This window comes from Tursiops truncatus, chromosome 9, assembly GCF_011762595.2.
Source record: "Tursiops truncatus isolate mTurTru1 chromosome 9, mTurTru1.mat.Y, whole genome shotgun sequence".
NCBI classification, from domain to species: domain Eukaryota; kingdom Metazoa; phylum Chordata; class Mammalia; order Artiodactyla; family Delphinidae; genus Tursiops; species Tursiops truncatus.
This window is the reverse complement of record NC_047042.1, coordinates 67,169,503-67,190,424: the sequence shown is the minus strand read 5'-3', so window position 1 is coordinate 67,190,424 and position 20,922 is coordinate 67,169,503. Positions and strand designations below refer to the sequence as shown.

Sequence of the window (20,922 nt, the reverse complement as noted above, 5' to 3'; positions counted from 1 at the left end):
GTGGTCTGGCCCCCACTATTTCTCTGACCTCATTACCTACTTCTCTCCCTCTCCCTTACTTGGCTCCTGCTGTCCCTCAAACATTCCATCCATGATTCAGTCCTGAAATCCCTGCTATCACTGTTCCCTCAACTTGCAATGCTCTTTTTTTGGATGTCTACATGACCTGTTCCCTTACATCCTTTACACCTTTGCCCAAATATCCCTTCCATGAAGCCTTCCCTGATCATCCTATGGACAACTGCAAACCCACCCACAACCCAGCACTCTATTCCATCAACCTTGTTTTATGTTTATCCATAGTGTTTACTAACATTTAGCATACAAATTTCACTTTTCCTTTTATTTGTGTTTTTTTCCGATAAAAGCAAACACTTTTATCCACTTTATCAACAGCCATAACCCTGGCACTCAGAACCAGGCCAGGCACATAGTGGGCACTCAGTATCTCTGTCTGACCTTGTATTTAACAACTTCTCAGTAACTGTGTAGAAAAAACATAAAAAACAAATATTTGAGGACAAAATAATAGGGTATTGTCTGGAGATTTTCTCTTTGTGAAGCTCTTCTGGGTTTACTCGACTTTTAAAATCCCTTGAGTTTCATCTACCACTGATTAAAGTTAATACAGAAGTAAAAGCACTGCCAGTTAATGCAGCATGTCATGATTCATTTGTGCATAGCCACTTTTTCTTTATTTAATGCTAAGAAGAGGATTCAAAAACACATTTGATAAAATGAACAGAGTGAGCTGACATTTGTTTCTTATAGAGGCCAGTACCAAGTTCAGAGCCTGGCCAAGGCAGTATTAAGTCTGAAAATTATCGTGTCTTCTACCTCAAGTATATGCATATTCTAAAAAATACTAAATTGTAAAATGAGGTTGTAAAAGCCAAACACAATGCTACTTTGTCCAATTATTCCTATTTCATATATATTTTTGAAACATCAATGCATTCTTTAAAACATATTCAGCACCTTTGCTGTTATGGACAGACTATTTGTTTCCCCCCAAAATTCATAGGTTATAACCCCACCCTCTGATGTGATGGTATTAGGAGATGGGGCCTTTGGGAGGTAATTAGGATTGGAAGAGGTCGAGGGTTGAGACCTCATGAAAGGGATTAGGGCCCTTATACAAGTCACAAGAGAGCTTGCTTCCTCTCTCTGTTCTCCACCATGTGAGGATATAATAAGAGGTCAGCAGTCTGCAATCAGGAAAAGGGGTCTCAGCAGAACTTGACCATGCCAGCACTCTGATCTCAGACTTCTAGCCTCCAGAACTATAAGAAATAAATTTTTGTTGTTATTAAGCCACTCAGTCTATGGTACTTTGTTATAGCAGCCCGAACAGACTAAGACACTTGCTTTGCTATTGCCTTCAAGCACTTGCTTAGTCTACAATTCAACCCTAGATGCATCAGAAGAAACGTTTACTGAAAGAAAAAGTGAGTAACTATTAATCCAAATTGATTTTTTTTTTTTAAATGCTGGGCTGAATCACTAAACAGAACCTTGCCAGATAAGAGTATATTTGAAAAATAAATGTTCTCTCTTTCTTCTCACTGTCATACCCTGAAGGAAATCTGGCCTGGCTCTAAGTACTAGCTACACTCCAGTAATTCCAAAATAATTCCTTCCAAATAATACCTTCTATCTCTGACACTGCTCTTGAGCTACGGGGTAATATATGCAATGGCCGAGGCGACATACTTTCTTGGCTCCTCAGTCTTAACTTCTCCAGCATTGAAATCTTCCTTTCATATCCCCCACCAGCCTCCAAACCTGCTCTCTATCCAGGCTTCTCCATCCCCCGGTAGCAACAATATTCACCTAGTCACTCAGGTCAAAAATTTTAAGCCTCCCTTCATCCTGTTTTTATCTCTATCCATTTCTTAAGCAAAGAATATACATCTTCATGTATGTCAAGCCTCCCTAAGGATGCTGTTACCACCCAAGTCCAAGATTCATGCTCACATTATTGCAGTGGCCTCCTAACTAGTCTCCCTGCTTCTGCCCTCCAGCCCCTAAACTCATTTCGCATACAGCAACCTGAGAGGTCCTCTTACATGTAGATTATGAAACTCTCGTCTTTAAATTCTCCAGTGGCTTCCCAGGGTCCTCACAATAAATTCCAAACTTCTTCCCTGAAAAAATTCCATAGTCTGGTCTCGGCCCAGCTCTCTGGCCTCAGCTCCAGCTCATTTCCCTCCCTGCTCACTCCACTAGAGCCCTATAGGCCTGTTTTAATTGCTCCTCTGACTTCAAGCTTGATGCTCTGTGGTGGCCTTTGCACTTGCTCTTGCCTCAGCCTTAGTGCTTATGCTCAGGTCCATTCAGGGCTCTCCCTCTCACTTCCCTCTAGGTCTTTGCCCAAATGTTACCTTTGACCAAGATGGCTTTAAAATTCCCCTTAGTTTGACTAAACTTTATATGGGTTTCTTCCTGACTATAGACCCCTGACCTCCCTTTTCTTTGAGCATTTACTTTAGAAAACTTCCAACGTTAAATTCTTTCTCAGTCCCATTTGAGGTGTAAATCTTCCAACCTCTAGCCAGTCTTACAACTGACGAATGTGTTTCTCAAGGACCTGGGAGCCACCCCTTTGATACGTAATCATCATGGAAGGTGGCGCCGCTATCGCCACTGTCTTCCAGTCTCTGTGGGTGGACAGGAGCCTAAATTTTATAAGGGAAAATTAGCAAACACAGATGGCCAAATCACTTGACCACCTACCCATAATATCCTCCAGTACTTTCCACTAGCTCACCCCAGTGCTTAAAAATTCTACTGCCTTTTGGGTCAGCAGAATTCACTCTGTTTCCTCTATTGCAATAGTCCTGACCCCACTGCAATAGTCTTGAACAAAGTCTCTCTTGCCTTTTTAATTCTGTCCAGTGCAATTTTTCTTTGACATCTTCTCAGAGATTCTGCTCTGACCCCTACATCTAGAATAGCCTATTCTCACCATCCTCCCCACACCTAAATCTAGTCACTCTTTATGCCTCACTCTGCTTTATTTTTCTTCGGAGGACTTATCACCACCTGACATTGTATTACACATTTATTTACTCATTACTGTCTCCACTGAAATATGAGCTCCATGAGTCTGTTGATTTTGTTTTTACTTCATTACCATTGTATCCTCAACACCTAGAAGTATACCTGGCATGCTGTAGGCTCACAATAACTGTGTGGTCAGGGAGGGAGGGAGGGAGGGAAGGAAGCAAGGAAGAAAGGCTGGTCAGCAGGTCAGCCAACCGGTCAGAATTAGGGATATTAAAAAGACTGAGCATGGAAGAGGAAATGTAGAAGAAGTTTATGTTTTCAATTCTGCCAACCCTGTATTCTCTTAGGCTTCCTGAAAGCTTGGGACTTTTTTCTGGTATTTTTGAACTACTTATACATCCTAATTGTACAGAGTTCTCTGCTTACATCAGGCTGTAACTAAAGTTCCTATCCCATGTTCACCTCTTTCCCCAATCTGAAGCTTTGAGAGCAAGGCCTGGAAGGGGGTAATGTTCCCCAAAGGAGCTCAGTCTTCTCTGTGGACAAGCAGTCCCATCTATTTTTTCTCTTTGAGGGATACACAAAGACATTCTCTCATTGTGTTTCATCCTGTCAACCACTCCCTCAATTTCCAGGTAGGCTAGGAGAAGAAAACCCACTTCTCAGTTGACCGTTCATGGCCCTGGATCTCAGAGAGTGTGGAAAAGTCAATTCATCCTCTCATTCAGCAAACATTATGGAGTCATGGGCATATGATAGTAAACAAAAGCTGTGCTACCTCCTCTGCCCTCAGAGCCATCGTGGAAAATCCATTCTCATGGTGAAGATATACTTACAGTTATCACGAGAAAGTAAAATGAAGATTATGAGAGAGGAACTAAAGGGGCAGTAGTAGAAGAGACTAATCAAGGAAGACTGAAACGTAAAAGATAAGTGGGAGCAAGCCAGTCAGGCAAGAATATGTTACAAGAAAAGGGGACCATATGTCCAAACATAAGGGTAGAGGACGGGAGAGTAAGGGGGCATTTAATTCAGTACAGAGAAAGGGGGACTGATGAGAGATAAGGATGTTAGGGAGTCTGGGCTTTTGAGGACAATAGCGACATTGAAAATTACAAGGATTTCTGCTGTTCAGAAAGATCATTCTGATTTGCAGTGAAGTATACATCAGAAGGGACCAAAACTGAAGCCAGGAATTTTATTTCCTAAAAACTAAGGACAGTTTTAGGATTCCAGGCAAGATATGTTAGTAGCATGAATTTGAAAATGGGATGTAGAGAAGTAAATGGATGAGTTAATTATATAAGACTTGGTATTTGGATGTGAGAAAACGGGGGAGAGGGAAGAGTTACAGTTGGTTTCCAGGTTACTCTTGGGCCTCCATTCACTGTTAGGAGTAATACTGGAAGAAGAGTAATGTTCGGAAAAAGGTGTGAGGCCCACTTGTCCTGTTCAGGGCATTTAACCATGACCCGTGTCCTCTTGCTCCCCAGCACAGGTAGGCAACCACTCATAAACTTCAGGGTTACACAGGTTTGCAAACTACTGTGTTCAACTTTAGCTCAGGCTGTCAATTATATTTTATAAGCTACCTCCCAGTCATCTGTTATTGAGATCAGAGAAAAGGCTACAATTGTTTGGTTTTTTTTAACTTCTTTATTGGAGTATAATTGCTTTACAATGGTGTGTTAGTTTCTGCTGTACAACAAAGTGAATCAACTATACATATACATATATTCCATTTCTCCTCCCTCTTGCGTCTCCCTCCCTCCCACCCTCCCTATCCCACCCCTCTAGGTGGTCACAAAGCACCGAGCTGATCTCCCTGTGCTATGTGGCTGCTTCCCTCTAGCTATCTATTTTACATTTAGTAGTGTATATATGTCCATGCCACTCTAGGACGAAGTGAGGGCTACAGTTTTGATGCTTGAAATTGATGGGTAGGATCTTAATGGTTACAGCAAAAGTCTAAGGCATATGTGGTCACCTTTTGAAACTGAACCTTGATAGGAGGCCATAGAACCTCTGTCTTGTTAGCCTCTTGCTAGTAAAGCGCAGATTTCAAGATGTGGCTTATAATTGCATTTCACATTTGTCTTTTTTCTCCTCCTTTCCTTTGTCTTTGGATGTGGATCTTAGAAATGCTATGGATGGAGAAAAAGGAAATAAGCTCCCATGGAGAAAAGACTAAAAGATGTCAGCAACTCTTTTCTCAGATAAGAGTGCACAGCAGGGAGTTGTTCTTTTCTATGCCTATAGCTGGTCGGGCAGCTACATTACACTTGACGGATACATTTCAGATGGATTATTTCCTTTTTGGAACACTGGACCTTTTTTCACATTGACTCACAACGGGCAAAAGGTTAGAAAATAGGAAGGGTACTAGTAATTGAATGTTCCTTTTAGAACATAGACAGGTCACAGGGGCTGAATGGCAGAAACAGGTTTTCATGCTGAGTCAACTTCCACAACCCAGGTTAAGTTGCTACTAAGGGATTTCTGATCAAATGAAAGTACTGGAGCTTTAGATTTAAAAAAAGATGCTTATTTACATTACAGTGATGAATGTCTGAGAGAATGATGTCTACATAATCAGTAAAAGCAAATAACAACAAAAGTCCTCAAGTCACTGTGGGTACTTTATGGCACAGGGAGAGTTGCTGCGCTGGGAAGTTCCAAATCCAGCACAAACACTGAGTAAGCAAGAGACATCCAGTAAAATTCACTTAGTGCCTCATCATTTTTACACACAAATATATTAAGTTCATTTCCAGGATGAACAGAAGATAGACAAAGGAATAGAAATATTAATATATATAGGATCTCTGGAATTGAGCATATATATATTTCTGGGTTTTTATAATTTTCAGTCCATCGACAGAGGAATGGATAAAGAAGATGGGATACATATATACAATGGAATATTACTCATCCATTAAAGAGAATGAAATAATGCCATTTGCAGCAACATGGATGGATCTATAGATTGCCATAATCTAGGTGAAGTAAGTCTAACAGAGTGAAGTAAGTCAAACAGAGAAAGAGAAATATCATATGATATTGCTTACATGCAGAATCTAAAAAAGAAAAGATACAAATGAACTTATTTACAAAACAGAAACACACTCATACACTTAGACAATGAACTTATGGTTATGGGGGAGAGGGTGGGGGAAAGGGATAGCTAGGGAGTTTGGGATTGACATGTACACACTGCTATATTTAAAATGGATAACCACCAAGGACCTACTGTATAGCACAGAATACACTGCTCGATATTATATAACAACCTAAATGGGAAAAGAATTTGAAAAAGAATAGATACATGTATATGTATAAGTGAATCACTTTGCTGTATACCTGAAACTATCACAACATTGTTAATCAGCTATACTTGAATATAAAATAAAAAGTTAAAAAATAAAATAAAAATTTCAAAGATCTTTTTCTACTGGCCTTGGATTTAAACCACAGTAACTAATGTGGCTACTTTGGTCATGCTAAATTAAGGAACTTGCAAATTTCAAGAAAATAAAATCGTTCTACTTATGGTAATGCAACAGTTCAAAAGTCCTAATAAAAACAAATTTTGCTCGTCTGATGCCAGCTTATAATGATTTCTTGTGCTAGTTGTTTTCAAATAAAAATACATTAGTGAAAGAAAAACTCTGGAACTAAAATTGAATGCACTTCTATACATGTTTAATCTTTATTTGTAAACTGACCTTGAATAACATTAAGCGATAATCTAGAGTAGTCCAAAACTGAAACTCAGGTTATTGAACAAATCCAGAAAATCTAGGTACTATTCAGAAAAATGGTGCATAAATGGCTTTATGTTACCTGCCAATTATGTTTCCCTAATGAACCATCACAAGTATGTCCCACATAAACCCTCCGTCGAGGCCCACCATAGCTGTTGGTGAGTTTCTCTCATATCATCACCCCAGTAATTAAAGAAATATATATGTAGTCACCATCATCACTGAAGCCTTAGAACCCCAGCACTTTCTCCTCTCCTTTGAATTTGATTTCACCCCAAATTCAGTTTGTATATAACATACAGAAATCTGCTTTATTTTCAAGGTAAGAAATCCTGGGGCAGGCAAGACAGAATAAGAAGTCTGAATTTCGCGCACTTCTAGAGTAAACTGGCGGTTTCACCTCATATTCAGCTTGTAGAAATTTACCTGCTTTTCCAGGTGAGGAATCTGGGGGCAGGCCAGTTAGAGAGAGAAGTCTAAATTCTCATCATAGTGACCACAGCTAGGTCACCTGAGTTAATTCTGTTTACATGAATCTCTAATTCGTAAGGAAACCCAGTCTATTCTGACTGTTTAGTACAGACTGAGGCTGAAACTATTCTCAACAACTGACGTTTCTCCTCTGTGCTTTCCTGATGTACACACAGAGTGTGTGTGTACATGAGTGTAAGGTGTGTGTGTGTATAGCTATCTATACTCTAGGTCCCCCAGGTCAAATTACTTGAATATTTTCTCCAGCCCTTGCTGTTGAATAAACAATGGTCTCTTAATTCAGACTTACTCCTTTCTATTCCAGAGTATACCCAGTCACTTCCTTGAGCACACTTCTCCATATGCATCTACAATATCTGCTTCTTTAATGTTTACTAATTCCCCCCCAGCTTTACTGAAGTATAATTGACAAATAAAAGTTATATGCACTTATGATATACAACATGATGATTTGGTATACCTTTACACTGTGAAATGATTACCACAACCAAGCTAATTGGCACATTCATATCTCACATAGTTGTGGGTGTGTGTGGTGAGAACAGTAAAGATCTACTCTCTTAACAAACTTTAAGCATACAATACTCTGTTATTAACTATAGCCACCATGTTGTACATTAGGTCTGCAAAACATATTCATGTTATATCTGAATTATGTACCCTCTTACCAAAGTCTTCCCTAGTTAATTGCTATCAGTTATAAAACAACTTTATACAACCCATATTTAGACTCCTATAGCAATAGCTCCTCTAATAATAAAAACTGAGATGATGAAAACAGATATGCCTCTGAAAATGGGGAAATTCACCATAGTGACTATTTTATAAAGTTAAGCAAATCAATAATTTACCAAGGAAGGAATTTTCAGCAAATGAACCCTATCAGTGTTTAGAATCATTTAGCTACCATGGGCTAAGTTACATAACCTGTAATTTTGAGTAAATTATGTTGCTATCTCCAGTTTCCTGGAACACAGAAAAGATACTCCATATATATAGTTTTGGGAATGTTGCAAATGAGAATTTAGTTTTGTGGAATACATCTTGGTACAAAAAGGCCCTAACCTAGGATGAATGAACTGATTAAGGAAGAGCTAATGGAAAAAAGGGAGGTAGGGAGGGAGAGGGAGAAAGACAGGAGAGGAAGAAAGAGACAGGAAAGGAGGAAAGGAAGAAACGGAAGAAACGGAAGAAACGGAAGGAAGGAAGGAGATAGGGAGGGAGGGGAAAATAAGTGAGGGAGAGGGATAGAGAGAAGAGAGGGAGTGAAGAAAATATAAATTAAGAGAAACAGGAAAGTTAAATTGAAAACTACTATAAGAAAATACTTGAAAGTAAGAAAAATCTTTTATGGTGATTTGGTTCAGTTAGACAGGTAAGATTCAATAAGGAGCAATATGGTTGGAGTCCAAAGATACACTCAGGGGAATCAAGACCCATGAAGTCTGTGTTTAAATAGTTTTGCAGAAAAAAAAGTATGGAGAGATGGTTCTGAAGTTTTGTGAAGATGGATCATCTGGCCAACTTGGAAGTAAAACAGAAGCACAGTAAAAATTTGACCAGTGAATTAAGTAGCATTGATCCATTTTAAATAATGGGTCTGTGTATTAGTAAACTATTCTCTATATTGTTTGAACACTTTGGAAACATAAATTGTACTTTGCAATTGGATAGTTCAGGCTCAAGTCATTTGTCTCCAGTCATTAATGTGTAGATACATTACTAAGCCCTCTCACTTATCAGTCAGAGAAATAAATAAAGCAATATCAGATCAGTGTAGAGGAGGTGCAAGATATTAAACCACTTAAGTGAAAGATAATGAATAACATTTATTTTGAACAATACAGAGACTATGTCTTTAAATTCTATTTAAACTTGGAATACTAAAGAAACACAAGCTTTGAGAGTATAAAATGTAAGGAGATAAACACCTAGATAAATCATCACAAAAGAAAATACAACTCATAAAAGTCTTAAGGTCCCTCAAAATGTATTAACTCTATGATATGCCTTCTGCCATTCAATGTTTTAGTAGACATTATTTCTATCAGTATTTCATTAATCTTCAAGATTACAAGAGGAAATTTTCTGCAGAATATGTCCCCATCATGCACTCCTTTAAACATAAATGTTTCTTATGAATCCTTTTGAAATAATTTTTAATTTTGCATAGGCTAAATTATAGTCAATTAATTTCTAAAAGTGATTTTAGCTGTATCTTTTAAGGTTCTAATGCTTTGATGTAAAAGTACCACAATATTTAGCTGTAGTTATACCTGAAAATTTTCAATTATAATACATGCTGATCATCGGATACTGTTTTACTAATAGTCTACTGAGTTTTCATCTTTTTCATGACTTTGGGAAAATTGAAGATTTCTTTAAAGAGAGAATGTGTATGCTCTTCTGCTTAAGTTCAGTCTGGCTATATTCCTGGAAAACTCTTGTGTCTTGCATAGGATTTGAATCTGGTTGTTCATGAATTTCTGTCACTGATATGAAGCTAACCAGTGTCAACCACTAGAACTAATCCATCACGTACAGTTGTCACAGCACAAAGAATGTCAATTATCTCTCACAAAGTAACTGCGATGGCAAAATCAATTCAAGAATGTGCAGCAAATTATCTTCTAAATATAGCATGAAAAGCTAGAGTCTGTGGCATTCTCAAAAGTTGCTTTCCTAAAGAAAAGCCAAATGGCAGTCTGTTAGACAACACACCAGACACAGAGATTTGAGACCTGAATAAAAGCCTTAAAAAACTAGGAAAATTCCATTGTATCTCAAATGGAAGAATCCAAGCATAATATAGAGGTGAAGAAAAGCAATAGCTCTCCGTTATGAGCTAATCTCTTTTTCTTGTTGGCCCACTGAAATAGGATTTACGTTAGTTTTCCAACTGAAGAGAGAGGAAGGAATGGTATCCACCTGGCATGATGTTCTTTTATTCCTGATTTATATCAAAAAATCCAATCTATCACATATGGGGTTTATGTGGATGAATTGTGACAGAATCTAAAACATAGCTTTAAGTGATGCTTTATGTAGAAGGTTAAGGTCAATTGCTTTCGATTAGCATTACAAAAGAAGTACAATACTCATAAAACATCACTTAAAACGGGGATATTGTTATTTGCATACACCACTAAAGGCCAGATATTTACAACATTTATGTTAGAATTTAGATAATTTAGTCTGAATAAACAAGGGCAGCAGCATGACTTATTTGCTAATGTTTATTGAGCGCTTATTATATCAAGCACTGGACAAGGCAATGGTATACAGTCATGAACAAGCTAAAAAGAATTACTACCCTCATGGAGCTTACACTCTGTAGAATAAAATGTAACTCTTAAGAAACATTGCAGTAGACACCTCTTACAGGATTTCTCCCTCTTTGTGCTTTACATGTGGAGATGCCTACCTGACTATATTAACAATAAAAGGACCTTGTCCTGACAGTGTGTAATTACCCTAAGCATATTGCAATTATTTTGCAATGCCAAATAGAAAAAACAAGAAGGGAATTGTATGAAAGCCTCCTTTGAACAAAGAGGAATAACAGATTTTATTAACAGTTTCAAATGGAGAAAAAACTTGTGTTTAATTCTGTTTAGAGTTTAATGATCTCCACCTGACAATTAAAAGGGAGACCCTAAGAGATCAAAATTAGAAATTCAATGAATATGTACAGTAGAAATTAAAGAAATTGCATTCCAAAACACATTTTATTTATTTTGACAAGTGTGATTTAGTTTCAATTAGTTAAGGTCATTTTAGTAGTACTGTGTTATTGATCTTGTAGAACATTTCACAAAATTGGCTAATTAATTCTTTCCTAGGAAATTAATGGCATTGATGAGCAATTTAATGGGAATGCCTGGGTTTTCAGATTAACAAAATAAGAAATATTAGTCTTTGCCAAACATCTATTTTATTTCTTAATCTGCCAATAAATGAAAAAGGACACTGAACAGATTGATTTTTCTAGGAGGTGTGGTTTTTGGTGGAGGCAAGAAACTGCATAATCAGTAACTGGTTATTCCATACAAATGAACCACAAGTCAGTCAAAAAGTTATGACATTGATGAATTATATGATGTATAAGGGGGTGGGAGTGGAAGGAGAAGTAGTCCTTGAACCTCATTGTCTAAGCCATTTTTAAGCGACAGAGCAAATAAATGGCACCCCAAGGGAGCAGTAGACACAGATGTATTAATCTTTCAGGCTTAGAATTAATGTTCTTAAGAACTATGTTTAAAGAATAAACAGGATCTTATGGTTTCCCAGTGACTGTTTAAGAAATTGACATTTAACCTCCTGACTCTGTGCTGCTAGGCCGTTGTTATAAAATCCAAAAAGATGCCACCATGCAATCCTCTCACTCAATACACTATTCTCTTGAGAGGCAAAGAGTTACAGACTGTACATGTCTGACCTTGGTATTTTGAACACTGCCAAGAGCAATATTCTCTTAAATTTTCTCCTCCTAATTAGTACAAGCTGTCTCTTGCTTTTTATCTCTCTACACTTAAGTGGAAATATGAGTCAAAAAAAGACAAATTGTTCTTTGCTCCTTTCCTAGCTGCCACCAAGACAAATGATGTTCCTATAGGTTATGGGAACACTTCAAGTAGCTAAGAACCCTTTATTACTTTTTACTAGTACCATGTGTAATAAAGGGATGAAGAATTAGCAGTATGGCACATCACTTAGATAACGAGCACCTACTGAAATTTGAAGCATTAGATGTTCCTTAGTCAACGATTCTATTGTTAATTCCTTTATTTTTTTATATTTGGAGTAAAAGTAGTGAACAGAGGGATATATATAAGTATATATACACACACACATATAAATGCATGCATGGGGCTCTAAGTGTGGGTGTAGGTGTATATTCTGCTATGCAATTTACAGGCGCAGATGTAAAGATAGTCTCAGGGATGATAAAAGGTAATGCCAATATCAAGAAGCATATTTATGCATATATATATATATATATAAAAAACTTACATGGTACATGGCATAAAAAGGTTTCCAAATACATTGGCATGGGAGTTCTACATGACAAGAAGGATAATGGGTCTTAAGGGGTAGGTAACTCTGGGCCTTAAAGTATGGATAGATAATTCTTTGTCCATATGACAGGTAAGTTCACGCAGAAATCTGCCCCAGTACTCCCCATCCCTTGATTCTGCTCCAGAAAAGAGAAAAGTGGAGAACACACTCAACCATATATATGTTTTATAGATGTGAAACAAAAGTAGCATGGAAAATATACACAAACACTGACAACAGTGTGAACTATGGAGGGGGATGATATGGAAGAATGCAACCAGAAGTGGTGGTTAAGGACCCTTTTACTCTTTCCACAATGATTTCTTTTCCTTTTGACAAGTAAAAATTTTGCAATAAAAGATGATAAATTAACTGTTTTTCACTATGAGTGGCAAGAATATGGATGCTTATTATATGACTAATTATTTTACTCTTTTATTTTTTTAAAGGATTGATGGAATTTCCATAGTTATACAGAAAGGGAATGGAGAAAGTCCACAGGACATATTGAAGAAATGGTCACTAATTCAGCAAGGTCATCAAGATACATAAATCAGAAAGTATCATTGTGGACTTTTTTTTACCAGAGTAAGAAATCTCGATTTTCTTCAATAAGCAGTAAGTGGCCTTATAAAGCTTCTGAAAAATATGACATAATAGTAGTTGTTTCTTAAGATACTAAACCTAACAAAAAATTCCTAAAAGGTTCAATTCTTGAAATCTGCATATATTCATCATGTGTTGATATAACCCAATGCTTTTTCCTGGGCTAGAGAACCGAGAGAGGCAAAGGTAACAGGGGTTACTCTATTTGAATTATTCAGTGAGATGTTAATAAGGGACTGAACTAAGTGGCAGCAGGACACAATAGATGAAGGAGGTATAACTGATTGATTGGACTTAGCAAAGGGTTAGAGAGGAGCCGAGAACATCTCTTAAGTAATTGGTAATGTTAAGGGCAAAAAAGGAAATTGGAGTTTTTTTAAAAGATGAGAGATATTACAGCTTCTTTATCTGCCAATGGGAATGACAAGATAAGAAGAAAAAAATGGGTGCTGCAGGAGAGAAGGGTCTCTTACAGGAGCCATGTCCTGTGGTAGGCAGAAAGGATGGAACCCTGTGCCTTTATCAAGGCCCTACCCTTAGATAGTGTCACTGGGAGTTCCTCCATCATCACTACACATGTAGATGGGTAGATTTGGAGATGTTCCTGTGTGACTGTTCCCTTCTGATTGTTTCTATGTTCAAATAGCATGCAAGTTTGATAGCTCAAAAAGAAGAGAATGGTAGAAATGGATGTTTGACAAAGAAGAAGAAGTGAAATAGTCATCTAGGAGAGTAAGAGACAATTTATGAAGGAAATGTAAAGGGTTGCTGGACAGAGCTAGGATCCAACTTGAGGATAATGCTCATTTATTTAAGATCAGGGAATATTGGTGTACACTTTTCTCCAGACATGAGTAGATGCAAAAGAGGCTAAAAATTGAATATGACCAGAGTTGGGTTTTGCAGGCATATAAGAAGATGCAATGGAAGAGGCCAAAGAATTGAAGATGTAAGCAACAGGCAAGTGTAAATATGAACTACAGAATCTAAGTTTGGATGAAGGAATATGAGAATTTTAAGGAGTTGAGAAAATGTTTGGCATGAAAACGCCATGTGACCAACAGACTGAAGATCCCAGACAAGTGGATGAATTGTGTGGGGAAGGAAACAGCAGGAATGTGTTAGAAAGATATGAAGGATGGATTGGAGATTGGGGTGCTTCAAACTGAGATTATGCAGGGAGAGCTATTACTAGTAATGACAAAGTCTAGGATTACCCCATGGGAGTGAGCAGCTGATATAAAGTAGGGAATGAGATTCTAGTCAAAAAGGAGAACAAGGAACTAAAAAGTCAGGAGGTTAACAGGATCATCTGCATGAATACAGAATCACCAAAAATTGTGACAAAGTACTAATGGAGTGAATCATGTGGTAAAATCTTCAAGAAATGAAGAAAAGTGATCTGGGAGTTTGTTAGATACAACAAGTCTGGGTAGTGGGCAATCTCTTGGTAACAACTTCAAAAGAAATCAGGGGTTTTGGAGGAGGACAGAAGGAAAAAAAGGTCTTAAAGAAACAAGAGGAATCAGGAAATAACATTATCTAAACTCCAGACCCAGTAGTTCGAAGGGCATGCGAGAGAAAACCAACACTACTTGAAAAGACAACTCTTTAAGTCATCTCTAGGGAGAGCCAGAATGTAGCTGGAGAAAGAGGAGGAAGGCAATATTCTGAGAAGAGGTGAAGTATGAAGCGGACATCTCTGATGACTGACTGTATATTCCAGAGGGCGAAGAAGAAGGGTTTGGGGTTGAGGAAGGTGGGAGATGTGGGCTAGTTAAAGGATATTCCAAGAATGAGCATCCATGTGATGAGATGACTTGAGTATCTTGGGCTTCTTGTGTGACTGACAGAAATCCAGATATCGGGCATGGTGAGGTTAATGCTGGAATTTTCTAAGAGGGTGGTGGTGTCTTTGGTGCTGTGTGGGGAGGAAACCATTTGGACAGGAGCACATGTAACTAATCGTGTCACTTCTTCAGTTGCATCAAAATACACTGAGGTCGGGAATTGCTAGGGGCCCTGAACCAAGATGGCGGAGTAGAAGGATGTGCTCTCACTCCCTCTTGTGGGAACACCAGAATCACAACTAGCTGCTGGATGATCATCGACAGGAAGACACTGGAACTCACCAAAAAAGATACCCCACATCCAAAGACAAAGGAGAAGCCACAATGAGACAGTAGGAGGGGCGTGATCACAGTAAAATCAAATCCCATAACTGCTGGGTGGGTGACTCACAGACTGGAGAAAACTTATACCACAGAAGTCCACCCACTGGAGTGAAGGTTCTGAGCTCCACGTCAGGTTTCCCAACCTGGGGGTCCAGCAACGGGAGGAGGAATTCCTAGAGAATCAGACTTTGAAGCCTAGTGGAATTTGATTGCAGGACTTCAACAGGACTGGGGGAAACAGAGACTCCACTCTTGGAGGGCACACACAAAGTAGTATATGCATCGGGACCCAGGGGAAGGAGCAGTGACCCCAGGGGAGACTGAACGAGACCTACCTGCTGGCGTTGGAGGGTCTCCTGCAGAGGCGTGGGTGGCTGTGGCTCACTGTGGGGAAAAGGACACTGGCAGCAGAAGTTCTGGGAAGTACTCCTTGGCATGAGCCTCCCAGAGTCTGCCACTAGCCCCACCAAAGAGCCCAGGTAGTCTTCAGTGTTGGGTTGCCTCAGCCCAAACAACCAACAGGGAGGGAACCCAGCCCCACCCATCAGCAGTCAAACGGATTAAAGTTTTACTGAGCTCTGCCCAACAGAGCAACAGTCAGCTCTACCCACCGCCAGTCCCTCCCATTAGGAAATTTGCACAAACCTCTTAGCTAGCCTCATCCACCAGAGGGCAGACAACAGAAGCAAGAAGAACTACAATACTGCAGCCTGTGGAACAAAAATCACATTCACAGAAAGACAGGCAAGATGAAAAGGCAGAGGGCTATGTGCCACATGAAGGAACAAGATAAAACCCCAGAAAAACAACTAAATGAAGTGGAGATAGGCAACCTTCCAGAAAAGAATTCAGATTAATGATAGTGAAGATGATCCAGGACCTCAGAAAAAGAATGGAGGCAAAGATCGAGAAGATGCAAGAAATGTTTAACAAAGACCTAGAAGAATTAAAGAACAAACAGAGATGAACAATACAATAACTGAAATGAAAACTACACTAGAAGGAATCAATAGCAGAATAACTGAGGTAGAAAAATGGATAAGTGACCTGGAACACTGAATGGTGGAATTCACTGCTGTGGAACAAACTAAGAAAAAAGAATGAAAAGAAATTAAGACAGCCTAAGAGACATCTGGGACAATATTAAACACAACAACATTCGCATTATAGGGGTCCCAGAAGGAGAAGAGAGAGAGAAAGGACCTGAGAAAATATTTGAAGAGATTATAGTCAAAAACTTCCCTAACATGGGAAAGGAAACAGCCACCCAAGTCCAGGAAGCGCAGAGAGTCCCATACAGGGTAAACCCAAGGAGAAACACACCGAGACACATAGTAATCAAACTGACAAAAATTAAAGACAAAGAAAAATTATTGAAAGCAGCAAGGGAAAAATGACAAATAACATACAAGGGAACTCCCATAAAGTTAACAGCTGATTTCTCAGCAGAAACTCTACAAGCCAGAAGGGAGTGGCATGATATACTTAAAGTGATGAAAGTGAAGAACTACAACCAAGATTACTCTACCCAGCAAGGATCTCATTCACATTCGAAGGAGAAATCAAAAGCTTTACAGACAACCAAAAGCTAAGACAATTCAGCACCACCAAACCAGCTCTACAACAAATGCTAAAGGAACTTCCCTAAGTGGGAAACACAACAGAAGAAAAGGACCTACAAAAACAAACCCAAAACAATTAAGAAAATGGTCATAGGAACGTACATATCAATAATTACCATAAAACGTGAATGGATTAAATGCTCCAACCAAAAGACACAGGCTTGCTGAATGGATACAAAAACAAGACCCATATATATGCTGTCTGCAAGAGACCCACTTCAGACCTAGGAACACATACAGACTGAAAGTGAGGGGATGGAAAAAGATATTCCGTGCAAATGGAAATCAGAAGAAAGCTGGAGTAGCAATACTCATATCGGATAAAATAGACTTTAAAATAAAGAATGTTACAAGAGACAAGGAAGGACACTACATAATGATCAAGGGATCAATCCAAGAAGAAGATATAACAATTATAAACATATATGCACCCAACATATGAGCACTTCAATACATAAGGCAACTGCTAACAGGTCTAAGAGAGGGAATCGACAGTAACACAATAATAGTGGGGGAATTTAACACCTCACTTACACCGATGGACAGATCATCCAAAATGAAAATAAATAAGGAAACACAAGTTTTTATGACAGAACAGATAGATTTAACTGACATTTATAGGACATTCCATCCATAAACAGATTACGCTTTCTCTTCAAGTGTGCAAAGAACATTTTCCAGGATAGATCACATCTTGGGTCACAAATCAAGCCTCAGTAAATTTAAGAAAATTGAAATCATATCAAGCATCTTTTCTGACCACAACACTATGAGATTAGAAATGAATTACAGGGAAAAAAATTTAAAAAACACAAACACATGGAGGTTGAACAATACGTTACTAAATACCCAAGAGATCAGGAAGAAATCAAAGAGGAAATCAAAAAATACCTAGAGACAAATGACAATGAAAACACGATGATCCAAAACCTTTGGGATGCAGCAAAAGCAGTTCTAAGAGGGAAGTTTATAGCAATAAAAGCCTACCTCAAGAAACAAGAAAAATCTCAAGTAAACAATCTAACCTTACACCTAAAGGAACTAGAGAAAGAAGAACAAACAAAACCCAATGTTAGCAGAAGGAAAGAATTCATAAAGATCAGAGCAGAAATAAATGAAATAGAAACAAAGAAAACAATAGCAAAGATCAATAAACCTAAAACCTGGTTCTTTGAGAAGATAAACAAAATTGATAAACCATTAGCCAGACTAATCAAGAAAAAAGGGAGAAGACTCAAATCAATAAAATTAGAAATGAAAAAGGAGAAGTTACAACAGACACCACAGAAATACAAAGCATCCTAAGAGACTACTACAAGCAACTCTATGCCAATAAAATGTACAACTTGGAAGAAATGGACAAATTTTTAGAAAGGTATAACCTTCCAAGACTGAACCAGGAAGAAATAGAAAATATGAACAGACCAATCATGAGCACTGAAACTGAAACTGTGATTAAAAATCTTCAAACAAACAAAAGTCCAGGACCAGATGGCTTCACAGGCAAATTCTATCAAACGTTTAGAAAAGAGCCAACACCCATCCTTCTCAAACTCTTCCAAAAAATTGCAGAGCAAGGAACACTCCCAAACTCATTCTATGAAGTCACCATCACCCTGATACCAAAACCAGACAAAGATACCACAAAAAAAGAAAATTACAGACCAATATCACTGATGAATATAGATGCAAAAATCCTCAACAAAATACTAGCAAACAGAATCCAACAATACATTAAAAGGATCATACACCACGATTAGGTGGGATTTATCCCAGGGATGCAAGGATTCTTCAATATACACAAATCAATCAATGTGATACACCATGTGAACAAATTGAAGAAGAAAAACCATGTGATCATCTCAATAGATGCAGAAAAAGCTTTTGACAAAATTCAACACCCATTTATGATAAAAACTCTTCAGAAAGTGGGCATAGAGGGAAACTACCTCAACATAATAAAGGCTATATATGACAAACCCACAGCAAACATCATTCTCAGTGGTGAAAAACTGAAAGTATTTCCTCTAAGATCAGGAACAAGATAAGGATGTCCACTCTCACCACTGTTATTCAACATAATTTTGGAAGTCCTAGCCATGGCAATCACAGAAGAAATAAAAGAACATAAATTGGAAAAGAAGAAGTAAAACTGTCACTGTTTGCTGATGACATGATACTATACATAGAGAATCCTAAAGATGCCACCAGAAAACTACTAGAGCTAATCAATGAATTTGGTAGAGTTGCAGGATACAAAATTAATGCACAGAAATCTCTTGCATTCCTATACACTAATGATGAAAAATCTGAAAGAGAAATTAAGGAAACACTCCCATTTACCACTGCAACAAAAAAAATAAAATACCAAGGAAAAAACCTACCTAGGGAGACAAAAGACCTGTATGCAGAAAACTGTAAGACACTGATGAAAGAAATTAAAGATGATACCAACAGATGGAGAGGTATACCATGTTCTTTGATTGGAAGAATCAATATTGTGAAAATGACTATATTACCCAAAGCAATCTACAGATTCAATGCAATCCCTATGAAATTACCAATGGCATTTTTTACGGAACTAGAACAAGAAATCTTAAAATTTTTATGGAGACACAAAAGGCCCCGAATAGCCAAAGCAGTCTTGAGGGAAAAAAACCGAGTTGGAGGAACGAGACTCCCTGACTTCAGACTATACTACAAAGCTACAGTACAAAGCTACAGTAATCAAGACAACATGGTACTGGCACCAAAACAGAAACGTAGATCAATGGAACAAGATAGAAAGCCCAGAGGTAAACCCAGGCACCTATGGTCAACTATTCTATGACAAAGGAAGCAAGGATATACAATGGAGAAAAGACAGCCTCTTCAATAAGTGGTGCTGGGAAAACTGGACAGCTACATGTAAAAGAATGAAATTAGAACACTCCTTAACACCATACACAAAAATAAACTCAAAATGGATTAGAGACCTAAATGTAAGATTGGACAATATAAAGCTCTTAGAGGAAAACATAGGCAGAACACTCTTTGACATAAATCACAGCAAGATCTTTTTTGATCCACCTCCTAGAGTAATGGAAATAAAAAGAATAATAAACAAATGGGACCTAATGAAATTTCAAAGCTTTTCACAGCAAAGGAAACCATAAACAAGATGAAAAGACCGCCCTCAGAATGGGGGAAAATATTTGCAAATGAAACAACGGACAAAGGATTAATCTCCAAAATATATAAACAGCTCATGCAGCTCAATATTAAAGAAACAAACAACCCAATTTAAAAATGGGCAGAAGACCTAAATAGACATTTCTCCAAAGAAGACAAACAGATGGCCAAGAAGCACATGAAAAACTGCTCCACATCACTAATTATTAGAGAAATGCAAATCAAAACTACAATGAGGTATCATCTCATACCAGTCAGAATGGCCATCATCAAAAAATCTAGAAACAATAAATGCTGGAGAGGGTGTGGAGAAAAGGGAACCTTCCTGTACTGTTGGCAGGAGCTAAGTTGATACAGCCACTATGGAGAACAGTATGGAGGTTCCTTAGAAAACTAAAAATAGAATTACCATATGATCCAGCAATCCCACTCCTGGGCATATATCTGGAGAAAACCGTAATTCAAAAAGACACATGCACCCCAATGTTCACTGCAGCACTATTTACAATAGGCAAGTCATGGAAGCAACCTAAATGCCCATCGACAGACGAATGGATACAGAAGTTGTGGTACATATATACAATAGAATATTACTCTGCCATAAAAAGGAATGAAATTGTTTCATTTGTTGAGACATGGATGGATCTAGAGTCTGTCATACAGAGTGAAGTAAGTCAGAAAGAGAAAAGCAAATATCGTATATTAACACATATATGTGGAACCTAGAAAAGTGGTACCGATGAACCGGTTTGCAGAGCAGAAATTGAGACACAGATGTAGAGAACAAACATATGGACACCAAGGGGGGAAAGCGCCGGGGGGGGGGGGTGGGTGTGGTGGTATGATGAATTGGGCGATTGGGATTGACATGTATACAGTGATGTGTATAAAATGGATGACTAATAAGAACCTGCTGTATAAAAAAATAAATAAAATTGAAAAAAACCCAAAAAACCCACATTGAGGTCAAAGAGTAGCACCAAGAACACATGAGGTTCTTCTGAATGTTCCCCGTCAGCTCCTTCA

At 38.1% G+C, this 20,922-nt stretch overlaps 1 long non-coding RNA gene across 2 annotated transcripts in view; it reads left to right on the top strand.

The window, feature by feature from the left end:
- LOC141279560 (uncharacterized) overlaps window positions 1-20,703 on the top strand; it is an 80,702-nt gene extending 59,999 nt beyond the window's left edge. The window contains exons 3-4 of one of the 2 annotated variants that reach the window (XR_012334038.1): window positions 7,101-7,211; window positions 12,773-20,703. This is a non-coding gene — a long non-coding RNA (uncharacterized lncRNA). The remainder of the gene's footprint in view (window positions 1-7,100; window positions 7,212-12,772) is intronic. The other variant, XR_012334039.1, reaches the window with a different exon arrangement.
- The last annotated feature ends 219 nt before the right edge of the window (window positions 20,704-20,922 follow it).